The sequence below is a fragment of the Ahaetulla prasina genome, chromosome 7 (assembly GCF_028640845.1).
Source record: "Ahaetulla prasina isolate Xishuangbanna chromosome 7, ASM2864084v1, whole genome shotgun sequence".
Lineage (NCBI taxonomy): Eukaryota > Metazoa > Chordata > Lepidosauria > Squamata > Colubridae > Ahaetulla > Ahaetulla prasina.
The window spans coordinates 85,444,827-85,457,497 of NC_080545.1; the positions used below are offsets into that span (position 1 = coordinate 85,444,827).

At 39.1% G+C, this 12,671-nt stretch overlaps 1 protein-coding gene across 26 annotated transcripts in view; it reads right to left on the reverse strand.

The window, feature by feature from the left end:
- Nucleotides 1-12,671, reverse strand: part of MICAL3 (microtubule associated monooxygenase, calponin and LIM domain containing 3) — a 227,890-nt gene that overhangs the window by 162,391 nt on the left and 52,828 nt on the right. The window contains exon 1 of one of the 26 annotated variants that reach the window (XM_058190696.1): nt 3,983-4,031. The exons of the other annotated variants lie outside the window; for them this stretch is intronic. The gene's annotated coding sequence lies outside the window, so the exon portion shown is untranslated. Of the gene's footprint in view, nt 1-3,982; nt 4,032-12,671 lie in introns of those variants that run through there. 26 annotated transcript variants of the gene reach the window in all.

Genomic DNA, 12,671 nt, shown 5'->3' on the forward strand with positions numbered 1-12,671 from the left:
GTTAAATACTAAGACTAGAGTTCAAAATTATTGTAAAAAAATGTTGTAAAAAATGTAACAACACATGTCACTAATTGTTCAAATTTAAAATTTCTTCATGGTGAAACAAACATTCACTTGTTTTCTCCAGACTGGCTCTATTACTAATTTTGACAGAACAAAAAAAATGCTGATTAGATTTCCTACTATTTCATCTCGAAATCTGTGTAGACTTTCAGACCAGAAAAAAAAAAATCCTTGGAAACCAATGTACTGAATTGTCTAACATTGCTTTTGACATGAGACAAAGAATGAAAGAAGAGCTGAGAGATTTTTCAGGCCAAAGCATACATTCATTGAAAGTTTCTTGGACAACACAGAGCTTTCTACAACATCTGATGTCCATCCTGCACATATCTGAAATTCTTCAACTTATCCCACAATAAGTGCAGTTATTATTCATTTATTTGTTTGATTTATATACTACCTTCTGTCCAAGAATTGAAACAACTCTATCAGCTGCTAGCAGGAAGAATATGTGGAATTTGTGATATAAATTATTAAGAGGACATGAACATTCTGTAAAATGCCATGACCGAACCCTAATCTGTCTGGGGTTTGGATCCACTGACTTCCACTAGCAAAATAAGTAGTCTATCCATGAAGACAGATTGTCTAAAATGTATACAGTTACTTTAAATCTATGTTGGAAATATGGAAATTGTGAAGGTTTGTTTTATCATGCCTAAGGGAGTTTTAAAGAAGCCAGAAATTTCTGGGTTCAGATATATATATATATATAAAGATACAAAGGCTGTTAAAAATCAGTTTTCAACTGAAACCAGATTTTTTTTCTTGCTGGGGTTAATGGACAGTCAATTAAAAAAACACACCATGGAAGACTATATATAATTACTGTTATGAAACTACTATATATGTAAAAATGGAAAAACTCTGAAATCCTTGCAACGAAGAACAGATTGGTGAAGATGACAAACTAGCCAAGATGGCAAAATTAACTTGTTTGGTTAGGGAAAAATCGATATCCACATTTATCAGTGGCTGAAAACCCTTATGGATTTTTAACAAGAAGAAAAATGAACTTATGATTTATGGATCTGAAAATTAGAAAGGATTCTAATGGAAAGGAGATTATTGAGCCAGAGGGTAAAATATAAATGCATTTATAACCTTACAAAAAAGATTGGAAGCTATTTCTTTATCTTTTCTGTCCTTTTCTTTCTTTTCTATTTCTTTTTATGTTCTTTTTTTACTTTTTTACTATATTTTCTTATTTTATTTTCTAATATTTGTATTTATTTATTTATTTATTTATTTTTCAAATTTTTACACCGTCCTTCTCCGAGGACTCAGGGCGGTGTACAGAACAAATAAAACATAAATACCAAGAAACTTAAAATACAGTATTAATTAAAAATCTAATTCAAAACGCTAAGTAATTAAAATGAGTATGTAAAATTCTAAAAATGAATCAAACCCCTTAAAAACCCTCAATAAAATCATTTGGCCAGCCCTGCTTGATGAAAGAAGAAAGTTTTGAGCTCGCGCTTAAAGGTCCGAAGATCAGGGAGAAGACGTAGCCCCACAGGTAGTTCATTCCATAGGGCCGGAGCTCCCACAGAGAACGCTCTTCCCCTGGGGGCCGCCAGCCGACATTGTTTGGCCGACGACACCCTAAGGAGGCCCTCCCTGTGAGAGCGCACCGGACGATGGGAGGCTATTTGCGGCAGCAGGCGGTCCCGTAAGTATCCCGGTCCCATGCCATGGAGCGCTTTAAAGGTGATGACCAAAACCTTGAATCGTACCCGGAAGACCACTGGTAACCAATGCAGCCTGCGCAGGAGAGGTGTTACATGGGAGCTACGCGATGCTCCCTCTATCCCCCGCGCGGCGGCATTCTGCACCAGTTGGAGCCTCCTGGTGCTCTTCAAGGGGAGCCCCATGTAGAGATCATTGCAGTAATCCAGGCAGGAAGTAACAAGGGCATGAGTGACTGCGCATAGAGAGTCCTGATCAAGGAAGGGGCGCAACTGGCGAATCAGGCGGACCTGATAAAAAGCTCCCCTGGCGACGGCCGTCAAATGATCTTCTAGAGACAGCCGTGCATCCAGGAGAACGCCTAGATTGCGCACCGATTCCCTGGGGGCCAACGATTCGCCCCCCACAGTCAGCGATGGAATTAGCTGACTGTGCCGGGACGCTGGTATCCACAGCCACTCTGTCTTGGATGGGTTGAGTCGGAGTCTGTTTGTCCCCATCCAGACCCGAACGGCCTCAAGGCACCGGGTCATCACATCAACGGCTTCGTTGGGGTGGTTCGGGGTGGAAATGTACAGCTGAGTGCCATCAGCGTACAGTTGACAGCTCACCCCGAAACCACGGATGATCTCCCCCAGCGGCTTCATGTAGATGTTGAACAGGAGAGGCGAGAGAATTGACCCCTGTGGCACCCCACAAGTGAGTTGCCTAGCGGTCGACCTCTGCCCCCGTTAGGATAAACTTCAGCTGTAGACAGGTAAATCAGTGTCAACGCAAGTATAGAAATGTTTCCAATTTTGCTCTTTTGGGTGAAAACCTCTTAAATCTTTATCCATTTTAAGCCAAAATAAGAATCTTAATGGCCTGAAGATAATTTGACAGACTTTACTTGACTAAAGCTGAATAATTGCTTCACATTTCATTCTTCTTCTACTACCCTCACTAAGGGCATAATTCTACATTATTTCTAATTAACCTGAGTACCAAACTCTAGCTGGGTCAAGGGCCAAGCATTTTATGTGAAAATCCACTCATCTTGCTAAATTGTGTTACTCACCCTGGTAGCTTAGCAAGCTGGAAGGACAAAAATAACATCTCCAGCATAAATTGCAGCTTTTTCATTTCATCCTATACCGTTTTTCTTTTCCCAATTGTGATGGAACAAAGACTACCACGTTTTTTTTTCCTGTTTGAATGACAGCACTTCACATTCCTGAGCAAAACAAGTAGTTTTACATTACATTTTTCCTTACCTACTTCTTGAATTTATCATTTTATATCTCTTCCTCTTCCTTGTATTACTACTAGTGTTGCCATTTCTATATACAGGTAGTTCTCGACTTACAATCATTTATTTAGTAACTGCCTGAAATTACAACGGCACTGAAAAAAAGCAACTTACAACTGCTCCTCACACTTAAACCATCACAGCGTCCCCACAGTCATGTGACCAAAATTAGGATGCTAGGCAACCGGGATGTATTTACAATGCTTGCAGCATCCTGAGGTCATGTGTTCCCCATTTGAGATCTTTCCAGCTGGCTTCCAACAAGCAAAGTCAATGGGGGAAGCCAGAGGCGCTTAATGACCACATAGTTCACTCAACGACTACAGTGATTTACTTAACAACATGGCAAAAAGGTCGCAAAATGGAAGTGTAACTCATTTAGCCTTGCTTAGCAATGGAAATTCTGGTCTCAATTGTGGTCATAAGTCGAGGACTACCTGTATTTTTTCAGGTATGATCTTGTACAGTATTTAACTGTAAAAACTGTGTTGTAAAAACAAGAGTAGCAGTTGCAAACCATGTTACAATCAGAGATTGGAAACTGAATGGGAAGAATAGATTACTGGAGATGGCTGCAGCAAACCAGGCAACCATCATAATCAAAATCCAGACTGTCATGCAACTCCTCAGCCCAAGCTTCCTAGAAAACTGAACACAGCAGTCAGTTACACAAGGGACAATGGATTAAGATTTGTGGGTTTCAGAAAAGAATCTCCTGTGACACTTCAGCTGTTTCCTGATACATAATACTGTGGCAAGTGGGAATAGGATAAAGGACAGTGACGTGGTATGAGAAACAGGTGAAAAGCATCTATACAGCCATGGAGCTCAAAACATCCCTTGCTGAACTTACTATTTTTGCTCTACCCTATTTTATCAGCACTAAAAAACACCCACTCTACAGTGCATTGCTAGATGTAAAAACTAAATTCATACCAATCTTGCTCGCACACAACTGAGTCCCTGAAGAATCCAGTGCTTTGTTCTTACATGACTGAGATAAAGATGGTGGCCTGTTTGAAAAGATAATGCATGTTGATAACTGGAGCGGTCTTAACATGAAGATTGAATATGCCACAAAAAAACATTGCCACAAAGAAAAAAAAATAAGCAGAGAGTGATAAAAGAGTATCTTGTACGTTTATATATATATATATATATTCAAGCAAGCAAGTTCTTTGCCAACACAGCCTCAGCTCTCCGTGGCTACAGACCCTCCATATGGAGAATCAAAGAGACAGAAAGGAAATATTTTTCCCTCAAACCATATCCATTTCAACTACGGAGTAGCCTGCTACAGGCTGTGGTGGGAACCAAGAATGTAAGGTTTTAAAATACGTACACTCAGAGTATCCTATGAATTACAAAAGCATAGGAGGCTGCCATGAATTAATGCAGCCAGAAGTATTTATATGCAGTTTTGTATACCTAGAGCTCTGAAATGTAAAGAATCTGAAAGGCTGCAACTAATCTGTAGACTGATGCAGAATGTACAAATAAATGAAATATCCTAATGATCGCTGGGTTGACTCACTTGTTAATCTTATGAAAAATACAAAAGTACAGAGTAAATTATGTCAGATAGCATCACTCCTTGACCTACATGTGTGTGGATAGCTACATACCCTTAACCCTTCTCCATGTCCCATCAACAGAAGGCAACATGTGGGATTTGGGGCAGGAGGGAAAGGACCACCAACGGCCACAAATGACTAGAGGAATATATTGGTAACATGAGGCAGTAAAAGTATCTGTGGGTTGGAAAGTTTCATAGCCTAAGGCTGACAGCCAGCACACAATATAAGTTGTGTGACCACAGTGGCTATGGAGTACGGAAGTCGAAGTCCAACCCATTTGGAGTTTACCAAGTTGGGTAAGTCTGAAATACATCTCTAAACTCCTCCTGTGAATCAGAAGAACTGGTTTGGAGAGGTTAACACTCCAGCCTGGATTTCCAGAAGGAAAACCATCACTTTGCAATGATTATATCCTCAAAGACTGAAAATCCTGCTTAACAAAGCCTTTTGTTTCGATCCCTCTCTTGCCCTCCCTTTATTTCTTTGGAATCAGGGAAGAGGATGCAACTGTCAAACACACTGGCAGCAATTGCAGGATATGACCCAAACAACTCTAGAAAGAGGAAATGCCACACAGAGTCAGGGAAGTTACAGAGACTATCAGAACTCAACCCAAAGCACCAATTCATTCTTGAATGAAAAAAGAAGTTTGTAGTAAGCTATTCCCTGGCAACAGAGAATACTTTGCCGTGTGAACAGTTGGGTTCTGATGATGCTCTACCTGCAAATTTAGGCAGCAGCTACTTCTACTCTTAAATGAATAAGGCTATTTCCAAAAAGCCAACCTTATCCAAAGGCCTGCTCTAGTTCAGAAACCTAACATAATCTGTTTGGAAGTATGGTCAATATTGAATGCAGCGTCAGGAATAAAATTGAGCTTGCTCAGTGTGCTGCTTTTAATTTTCCTTAAAGATTAAAAAAAAATATCAAGTGTTACTAGCAAGTGACACAGAAACTACAGTAATATTTACCGGAGAAGAACAAGTAGAGATGTCAAAACTCAGCTAAATTCAGTGTTTTTCAAATATACATTAGCCAGCATCTATTGTTTTCCCAAAAAGAATGAAGGCATACTCTGATTAGATGACTGCATTATATTCAGCCATGGACAGGTGCATACAGTACGAGAACAAGACTCTCTTAAGTAAATGGATCTTGGCTCATAAAATATGTAAGAAACTCCATGCTACTGAAATGCTAAAAGCAAACTTACAAAAGGCTGAAGAAGACCTAGCTAGTCCCCTATTAGCCTCTGATGCTATTATGTTTATTCTTCTGTGTTATTTGTTATAGATTATTACTTAATTTAAACTGAGCATATCTGGCAATAATATAAAATAGATAATCCTACAAGGTGAAAGAAGACTCTTTACTATACTTTTTTAATTGTTATGTTTAGTAGTTTATAGTATAAAATATAAAAATACAGAAGTGGCTTCCAAGTAGAAACAAAAGTACTTACTGTATTTTTTGGACTATAAGACACACCTAGATTTACAGGAGGAAAACACGAAAAAAAATAGTTTTTGGGCTCGGCGCGTTGCATTTTCGCCCAACCCGGCCCCCAGAAGCACTCTGCAGTGCTGTGGACATCCCGTTTTTGCCAAAAATGCACCCGTTTTTGGCCTGTAGAGTGCTTCTTGGGGCCAGGGAGGACGAAAACACTGCACATGGAGGATTTGGGAGCCCAAAAACGAGCCCGGTTTTGGCAAAAATGGGACGTGTGGAGCACTGCAGAGTGCTTCTGGAGGCCGGGGAGGGTGAATACACAATGCGCAGAGGGTTTGGGAGGCCCGTATTCAGTCTATAAGACGCACTAAAATTTTCACCCACTTTGGAGGGGGAGCAGTGCATCTTATACTCCGAAAAATACGGTATATTCTTTTTTCTTTGATCAAAACGGTCAATTTAGCCATCTCTGCTAATTCCATCAACTTTTGTAGTCATTCATCCATGGCAGGAGTCGAAATGTCCTTCCATTTTTGTGCGTAGTCTTGGTGCCATCAACATATATAAGATTAAAGTTCCAATTTTTCTTCCAAATCTTTTCCCATAAAGCCCAAAAGAAAAGACTCTTGTCCCTACCAGCTCCTAGCATCCTCCAGTAATCATCAAGCAACTAATCAACCAATCAACCCTCCAGTTGCAAAGAGATACTCTCAATCTGGAACATCATTATCACTTGATTGTTTGTTCAGAAATCCAAAAGGGAAAAGTCACATCTTCCTTCTAAATGTGAGAGGGGAAGAAGGGTATAAACAAAGTCCATTGAAACACTGCTAGCTAATTAGCCAGATAAAAGCAGATGCCAATTTAAATAACTGAAGGGAAATATCCAGCTCTTAATGGGGAGTGACCAAGATCAACACTGCCCTTCCCACAGGAACTGAAGGCAACTTGTAGGGACATGTTCCCCAGAAGGACTATCTTTATAAGAACAGCAGTGCGCCCTTCTTCTGTGTTTTAAACCAGCCCTATAACAACATCAGACAAAAGAGCTCAGGGCCCTTCAAAAGCTATCCAACTAGAGCTATCTTTCCGATAGAGAAAAAAGTATTGTGCCTCCTCCAAGTAGAGACATTTGCCAATTAAAAAGCAACACAGTGTAAAGGCGGGTGTGATGCAAAGCAGCAGGTGGCTGGGTTGTCAGTTTTCCAGCATCAACAGGCTAGATAACCATGCTATTTTGCCTTCTTTTTTTTTTAAGTCTGCAGCTGGGCTATCAAGAAGTAGGTTGGTACTACTGCTTCAGCTGTAAAGTGCCTCATGACCAAGCTGGCTAAAACAGCAGCCAATTTTTTAAGCAAATTCCTAGAGGCGGGACAGAGAAAACAGCACACACATGCAGGGATGGGACTACTTATTATTTATTGAGGCCAACTGGCTGTTTATGGAGCTAGTCCAAATTCTCCTCTTGTTCTAGATTTGCACTTGCATAATTTCAAGTAACGAGACAATGAAGAATGCTGCATTAAATCAGTCATCTTTTTTTTTTTTGCAATATTTCTTTTATTTATTGGGGCTTCAATCTAATGACTCTAAACAGCCCATAAAGCCTAGACAATAACATTTAATAATATATACTGAAAAAATGCACATAATAATCATCCCCAAACTAATTGAATTTCAAAGTACTGTCAGCCCATATTCCACACACCATCTATCATTCAGAAGCCAGAGGAAAAACATTCCCATAAATGCATATGAACCTTCAAGCTTTGAAAGCTCCATGAGAAAGTAAAAATTTCAGCATATTTTGAAATGTGAGGTGAGGAGTCAACTTTTCTTTTTTTCAAACCAGGGGCGAGTTCTCCCAAAGGAAAGGGAGTTGGCTTATTGGCTGCCTCTTGTTAAATCTCCTGTTTGTTAGGGATTCTTAGTCTGTTCTTTATTTATTGGATTTATATGGTTGCCTACTTACTCTCAGTGACTCTAGGAGGTTTGCAAACAATAACTACCACTCTGAAACTGTCTACCAGTAAAGCTCTTACGAAGATATTAGAAGACCATAACTGCTCTTGCCTGCTATCAATTCAACCTCCCCATTTTGTATCAGCCTTTCAATGGTCTTCAAAGGCAGCCCCAAGCACAGCAAAGGAATTATTGATTCATTAGATCATACCCCACTTTTCTTCCTGGAATTTAATGCTACTCTTTCCTCTAATGTTTTCTCCATAATAACCTGGCGAGAAGGTCTGAACTGAAACAGGAGTGAATGGACCACAAGTCATCCAGTCAGATTATATGGCTACAGGTAGACTTCCCTGGTCCTAATCCAGTGGTGGGATTCAGCCAGTTCGCACCAATTCAGGAGAACCGGTTGTTAACTTTCTGAGCAGTTTGGCAAACTGATTGTTGGAAGAAATCATTAGGGCAGAGAAGCGGTTGTTAAATTACTTGAATCCCACCACTGTCCCAATCTCATGCTTCCAATTACTATATAAATTACTTTACTATAGTAATTATTATTAATTACTAATAAGGAATTCTGCAGCACATTATTAAAAATAATAGTAAAAGGGATCATCTCATGAGCAGCAGAAATTACTAACAGCTGTACTACAGACCTGAGTAAAATTTGCCATCCTATTCTCCCATTCTCCAGAAGAGAAGCAGCAGCATACAAAGCATAACGAATGTAGTGAAATATGTAGACCAGGCTAACTGCAAATCTACTGTTCTAGATCAGGGGCACTCTGGTTCTAGATTGGCTATCAGGAATTAAACATGGATTCCATTCAGAAGGCCCACATATAAATCTCCACCAACGGTGAAACACTCTTTCTCTTCCAGGCAGACCTACAACTATTGAGCTGAATCAACAGAAAGTGTTTTACACTGCAAAGAAGTTCAAAAAGAAAGGTACATGAGGCACAATCCTGTCTAAAAATCCAGTTTTCTGATCTTTTCAGCCTTCTCTTCTTAATCACAGTTGATGGAAAGTTGGACGATACTAGCCCAAACGCTTAAGAGCGGCTTTCATCATGCAGACCAAAGTTGCTTTCAGTAGAGAAACAATGATTTCAAGTCTGCCTCTACACATATTCAAAGGCATCATTTCTAAACTGATGCAACGCAGAAGGACTCACTTCTAAACAAAATGAATCCCAGCAATCTTTTTAGCTGAGACTGCATCCCCATTCACATATGTCCCAGGTGACCATATTGGGAGCCATGGAAGCTATGGGCAAATGGAGACTAATTTAATTAAACATTGCTTTGCCATCATTTCACACATTCCAAGAAACACACTCCAGAAGAAAAATCAATTTTTGAACTCGACTCCATCACAAACCAAACTCTTCACTCTCCTACTCTTAAAAATCTCAAGATATAAGCTGCTTTGATTGTTGAGGTTTAAATCAAAAGCATGGAAATAATTTTGCGTAGCTTCTTTTCCAAAAACTCTATGCTACTAACCAGAGCGTACAAAACATTTGCTAGACCTATTCTTGAATACAGCTCACCTGTCTGAAACCATACCACATCTCTGACATTAATACAATTGAACGCGTCCAGAAATATTTTACAAGAAGAGTTCTTCGCTCCTCTGAAAACAACAAAATACCTTATACCACCAGACTTGAAATCCTGGGATTAGAAAACTTAGAACTCTGCCGACTCTGACTTCTGTTTAACACACAGAATCATCTATTAATACTTTTGCTTATATATATACACATATTTTAGCCTATATTTTATATGTTATACATATTTTAGCCTATATATATGTTTATTTTATGTTGATGCTTGTGTGTACTGTTGTGACAAAAAAAAAACTTTCTAAAGCTTTCCTTTTTTCTCTCTCTCTCATTTATTTATGACCTAAGATAACTGGGCAGAGTAAGTTACCCTATGAAGCTCTACAATCAAGTGGGAACCCAAACCCCTATCAGTCTGAGCTCCTAAGTACCTAAGCAAAATAAATAAATTAGAGAAGAGAGCAATATATAAAATATTTATGATGGGAGCAAATAGGCAATTGTTAATTTAGATAAGTAAGAAAAAGGGTATAAACCTGCAATTCCAGTTACAACAGCTATTACAAATATCCTTTGGCAAGACATTTAACAATTCCATAAAAGGAAATTGCAATCACACAGCCAGAGACTAGAACTAAACCAGAAAGTCAGATTTGTTTTGTTTTGTTTTTAAATCACAGAGTCCATGCAGAAACCTCAAAAGAGAAATCTATTTTGTCATGTCTCCTACCAATTCCACAGAGTTTCATAAAAGAAAACATGAGATCTATGACTTCTTACAATCTTTTAGGATACTGGCCCTATGTTCATAAAGAACTGACAATAGCCTCACGACGAAGTGTTATGCAACAAAAGATAACATAAACTGCACAGGGAATTTTATTTAGCCTGGACAGATATAAAACCAGGTAATGAGAAATCAAGAACTTTTCACCACTCTTCTTGAAAGGTTCAGAAATTATGTACCAATACTTCTGAACAACAGTCGATCTGCACCATTCAAACACCTGACTGAATCTATGCCAAGTTGATTAAACACTTATATTATACATACAAATACTGGAAAAGAAGTTGGGATCTAGTTATTGAGCTACAGTGATTCTTCTCACAGAATCAAAATATTGAAAAGATGATACCAGATGCTTTCTGATTATTGGCAGAATATGGTTTCCTATTGGAAGCACATAAAGAATCCAGAGAGGCCAATTAAGTCATTCAATTAGAAAAGTATATTGAAGGCTCCAGTACCAGTGGTGGGTTGCCCCCGGTTTGGACCTGTTCTTGTGAACTGGTAGTAAAACCGGGGGGAAACTCCACCCATCGATCCCGAAATCATCAGGAAGCTTCTGCGCATCACGCGCTCCCGCTGCGAATCGGTAATAAAGGTAAGTAGAACCCAGTCCAGTACATATAAAAAGCGAAAATGTGTCCCACAAGAAGTATGCAAAGTAGCTATTTAAAAAACTAATAAGATGAATCAGTTGCAAACTATGAAATGTATAATTCTAGATCTTTGAACGTAGGCAATTCATTTTCCAGATGATAGCTGAGGTGATGAAACACAGAATAATAGGGTGGGAAGGAACCTTGGAGGTCTTCTAGTCGGATCCTTTGCTCAAGCAGGATATCCTCTACCATTCTGGACAAATGAGTGTCCAATCTTCTTGAAAATCTGCAGTGATGGAACACCCACAATTTATGGATACAAGCTGTTCCACTGATTAATTGTTCTCACTATCAGAAAACTTCCCCTTCAATTTCTTCAAACTTAAGGTTTTCTCACAAAGAATAATTAAAAACAACTCTAATAGGACCACAAAGTAGCAACCCTGAAAGGAAAGAGGTGGTAAGATCAAGGGCCCATTTTATCATTATTTACCAGAAAGACACAACAAAGTGATGGGAGGGAGAAATTTCCTGTAAGCACTCTTAAAGCAAACTATTGATAGATAATTACTACCAATGCCTCAGAAATGAGCAAGCAAGGGACATAAGAACCAGTGGTGGGTTTCAATTTTTTTACTACCGATTCTGTGGGCATGGATTGGTGGGCATGGCATCAGAAGGATACTGTACAATCTCCATTCCCTCCCCAACCCAGGGGAAGGTTACTGCAAAATCCCCATTTCCTCCCAGTCAGCTGGGACTTGGGAGGCAGAGAATAGATGGGGGCAGGGCCAGTCAGAATTTTTACTACCGGTTCTCCGAACTACTCAAAATTTCTGCTACCAGTTCTCCAGAACTGGTCAGAATCTGCTGAAACCCACCTCTGATAACAACTGTCCCAAAGAGTGAGACTAAGAATTTGTCTGTGCAAAACAAACTTTGCAATGCTGGTTTTTCCCTTCTCTTCATCCTCATTAGATGCAGAAGACTTTCACTGTCATGAAGGAAACCATTTTTCCATTATCATTTTCTCTTATCAGCTGCTGGCAATCCTCAGCAAAACTGGATGGCATGCTTCCAGGTTTGAGTTAAAGTTGCTAACTAAACTTCTACAATTTGGCTTTGAAAAAAACTATTAGTTCCTTAAATTTATTTTATTAAGTTTTATTATATGGCCATCAGTAGGCTCTGGGCAGCTTACAAAATCCAAATACAAAGTTAAAACGGTTAAAAACATAAGACACGTAACACAGTTATGTAACAGCTTGAACTAAAAATAACAATAATAAAAAACATGACAGGGGCTTCCAAAATACACTAACCCCCAGTCTAGGAGCAAAGCTAGAATGGAACCTCTAGGCATTATTCATATCTCTGGGGGATGTTGTTCCAAAAGACATGGGCAATCCATGAAAAAGACATGCTTCCTTGGTCATTCCAGTGACATTTAATTTTATGACTTTCTCAATAAGGCAATCCCCTTAACTTTGCATTTCAGTGTCTTTTTTTATATTAATCTCCCCATCACCTAAGAAGTTATTTTTAGTCAAATGTGATGTCAGACTTTTCTTTTAGCAATCATCCAATAATGTCTGCATTGAATAAAACAGCATTTTGGTCACCGTTTCCAATTGGCTTAATAATGCTAACATCTTGGAGAAAATCCTGGCTGCTGTTTAT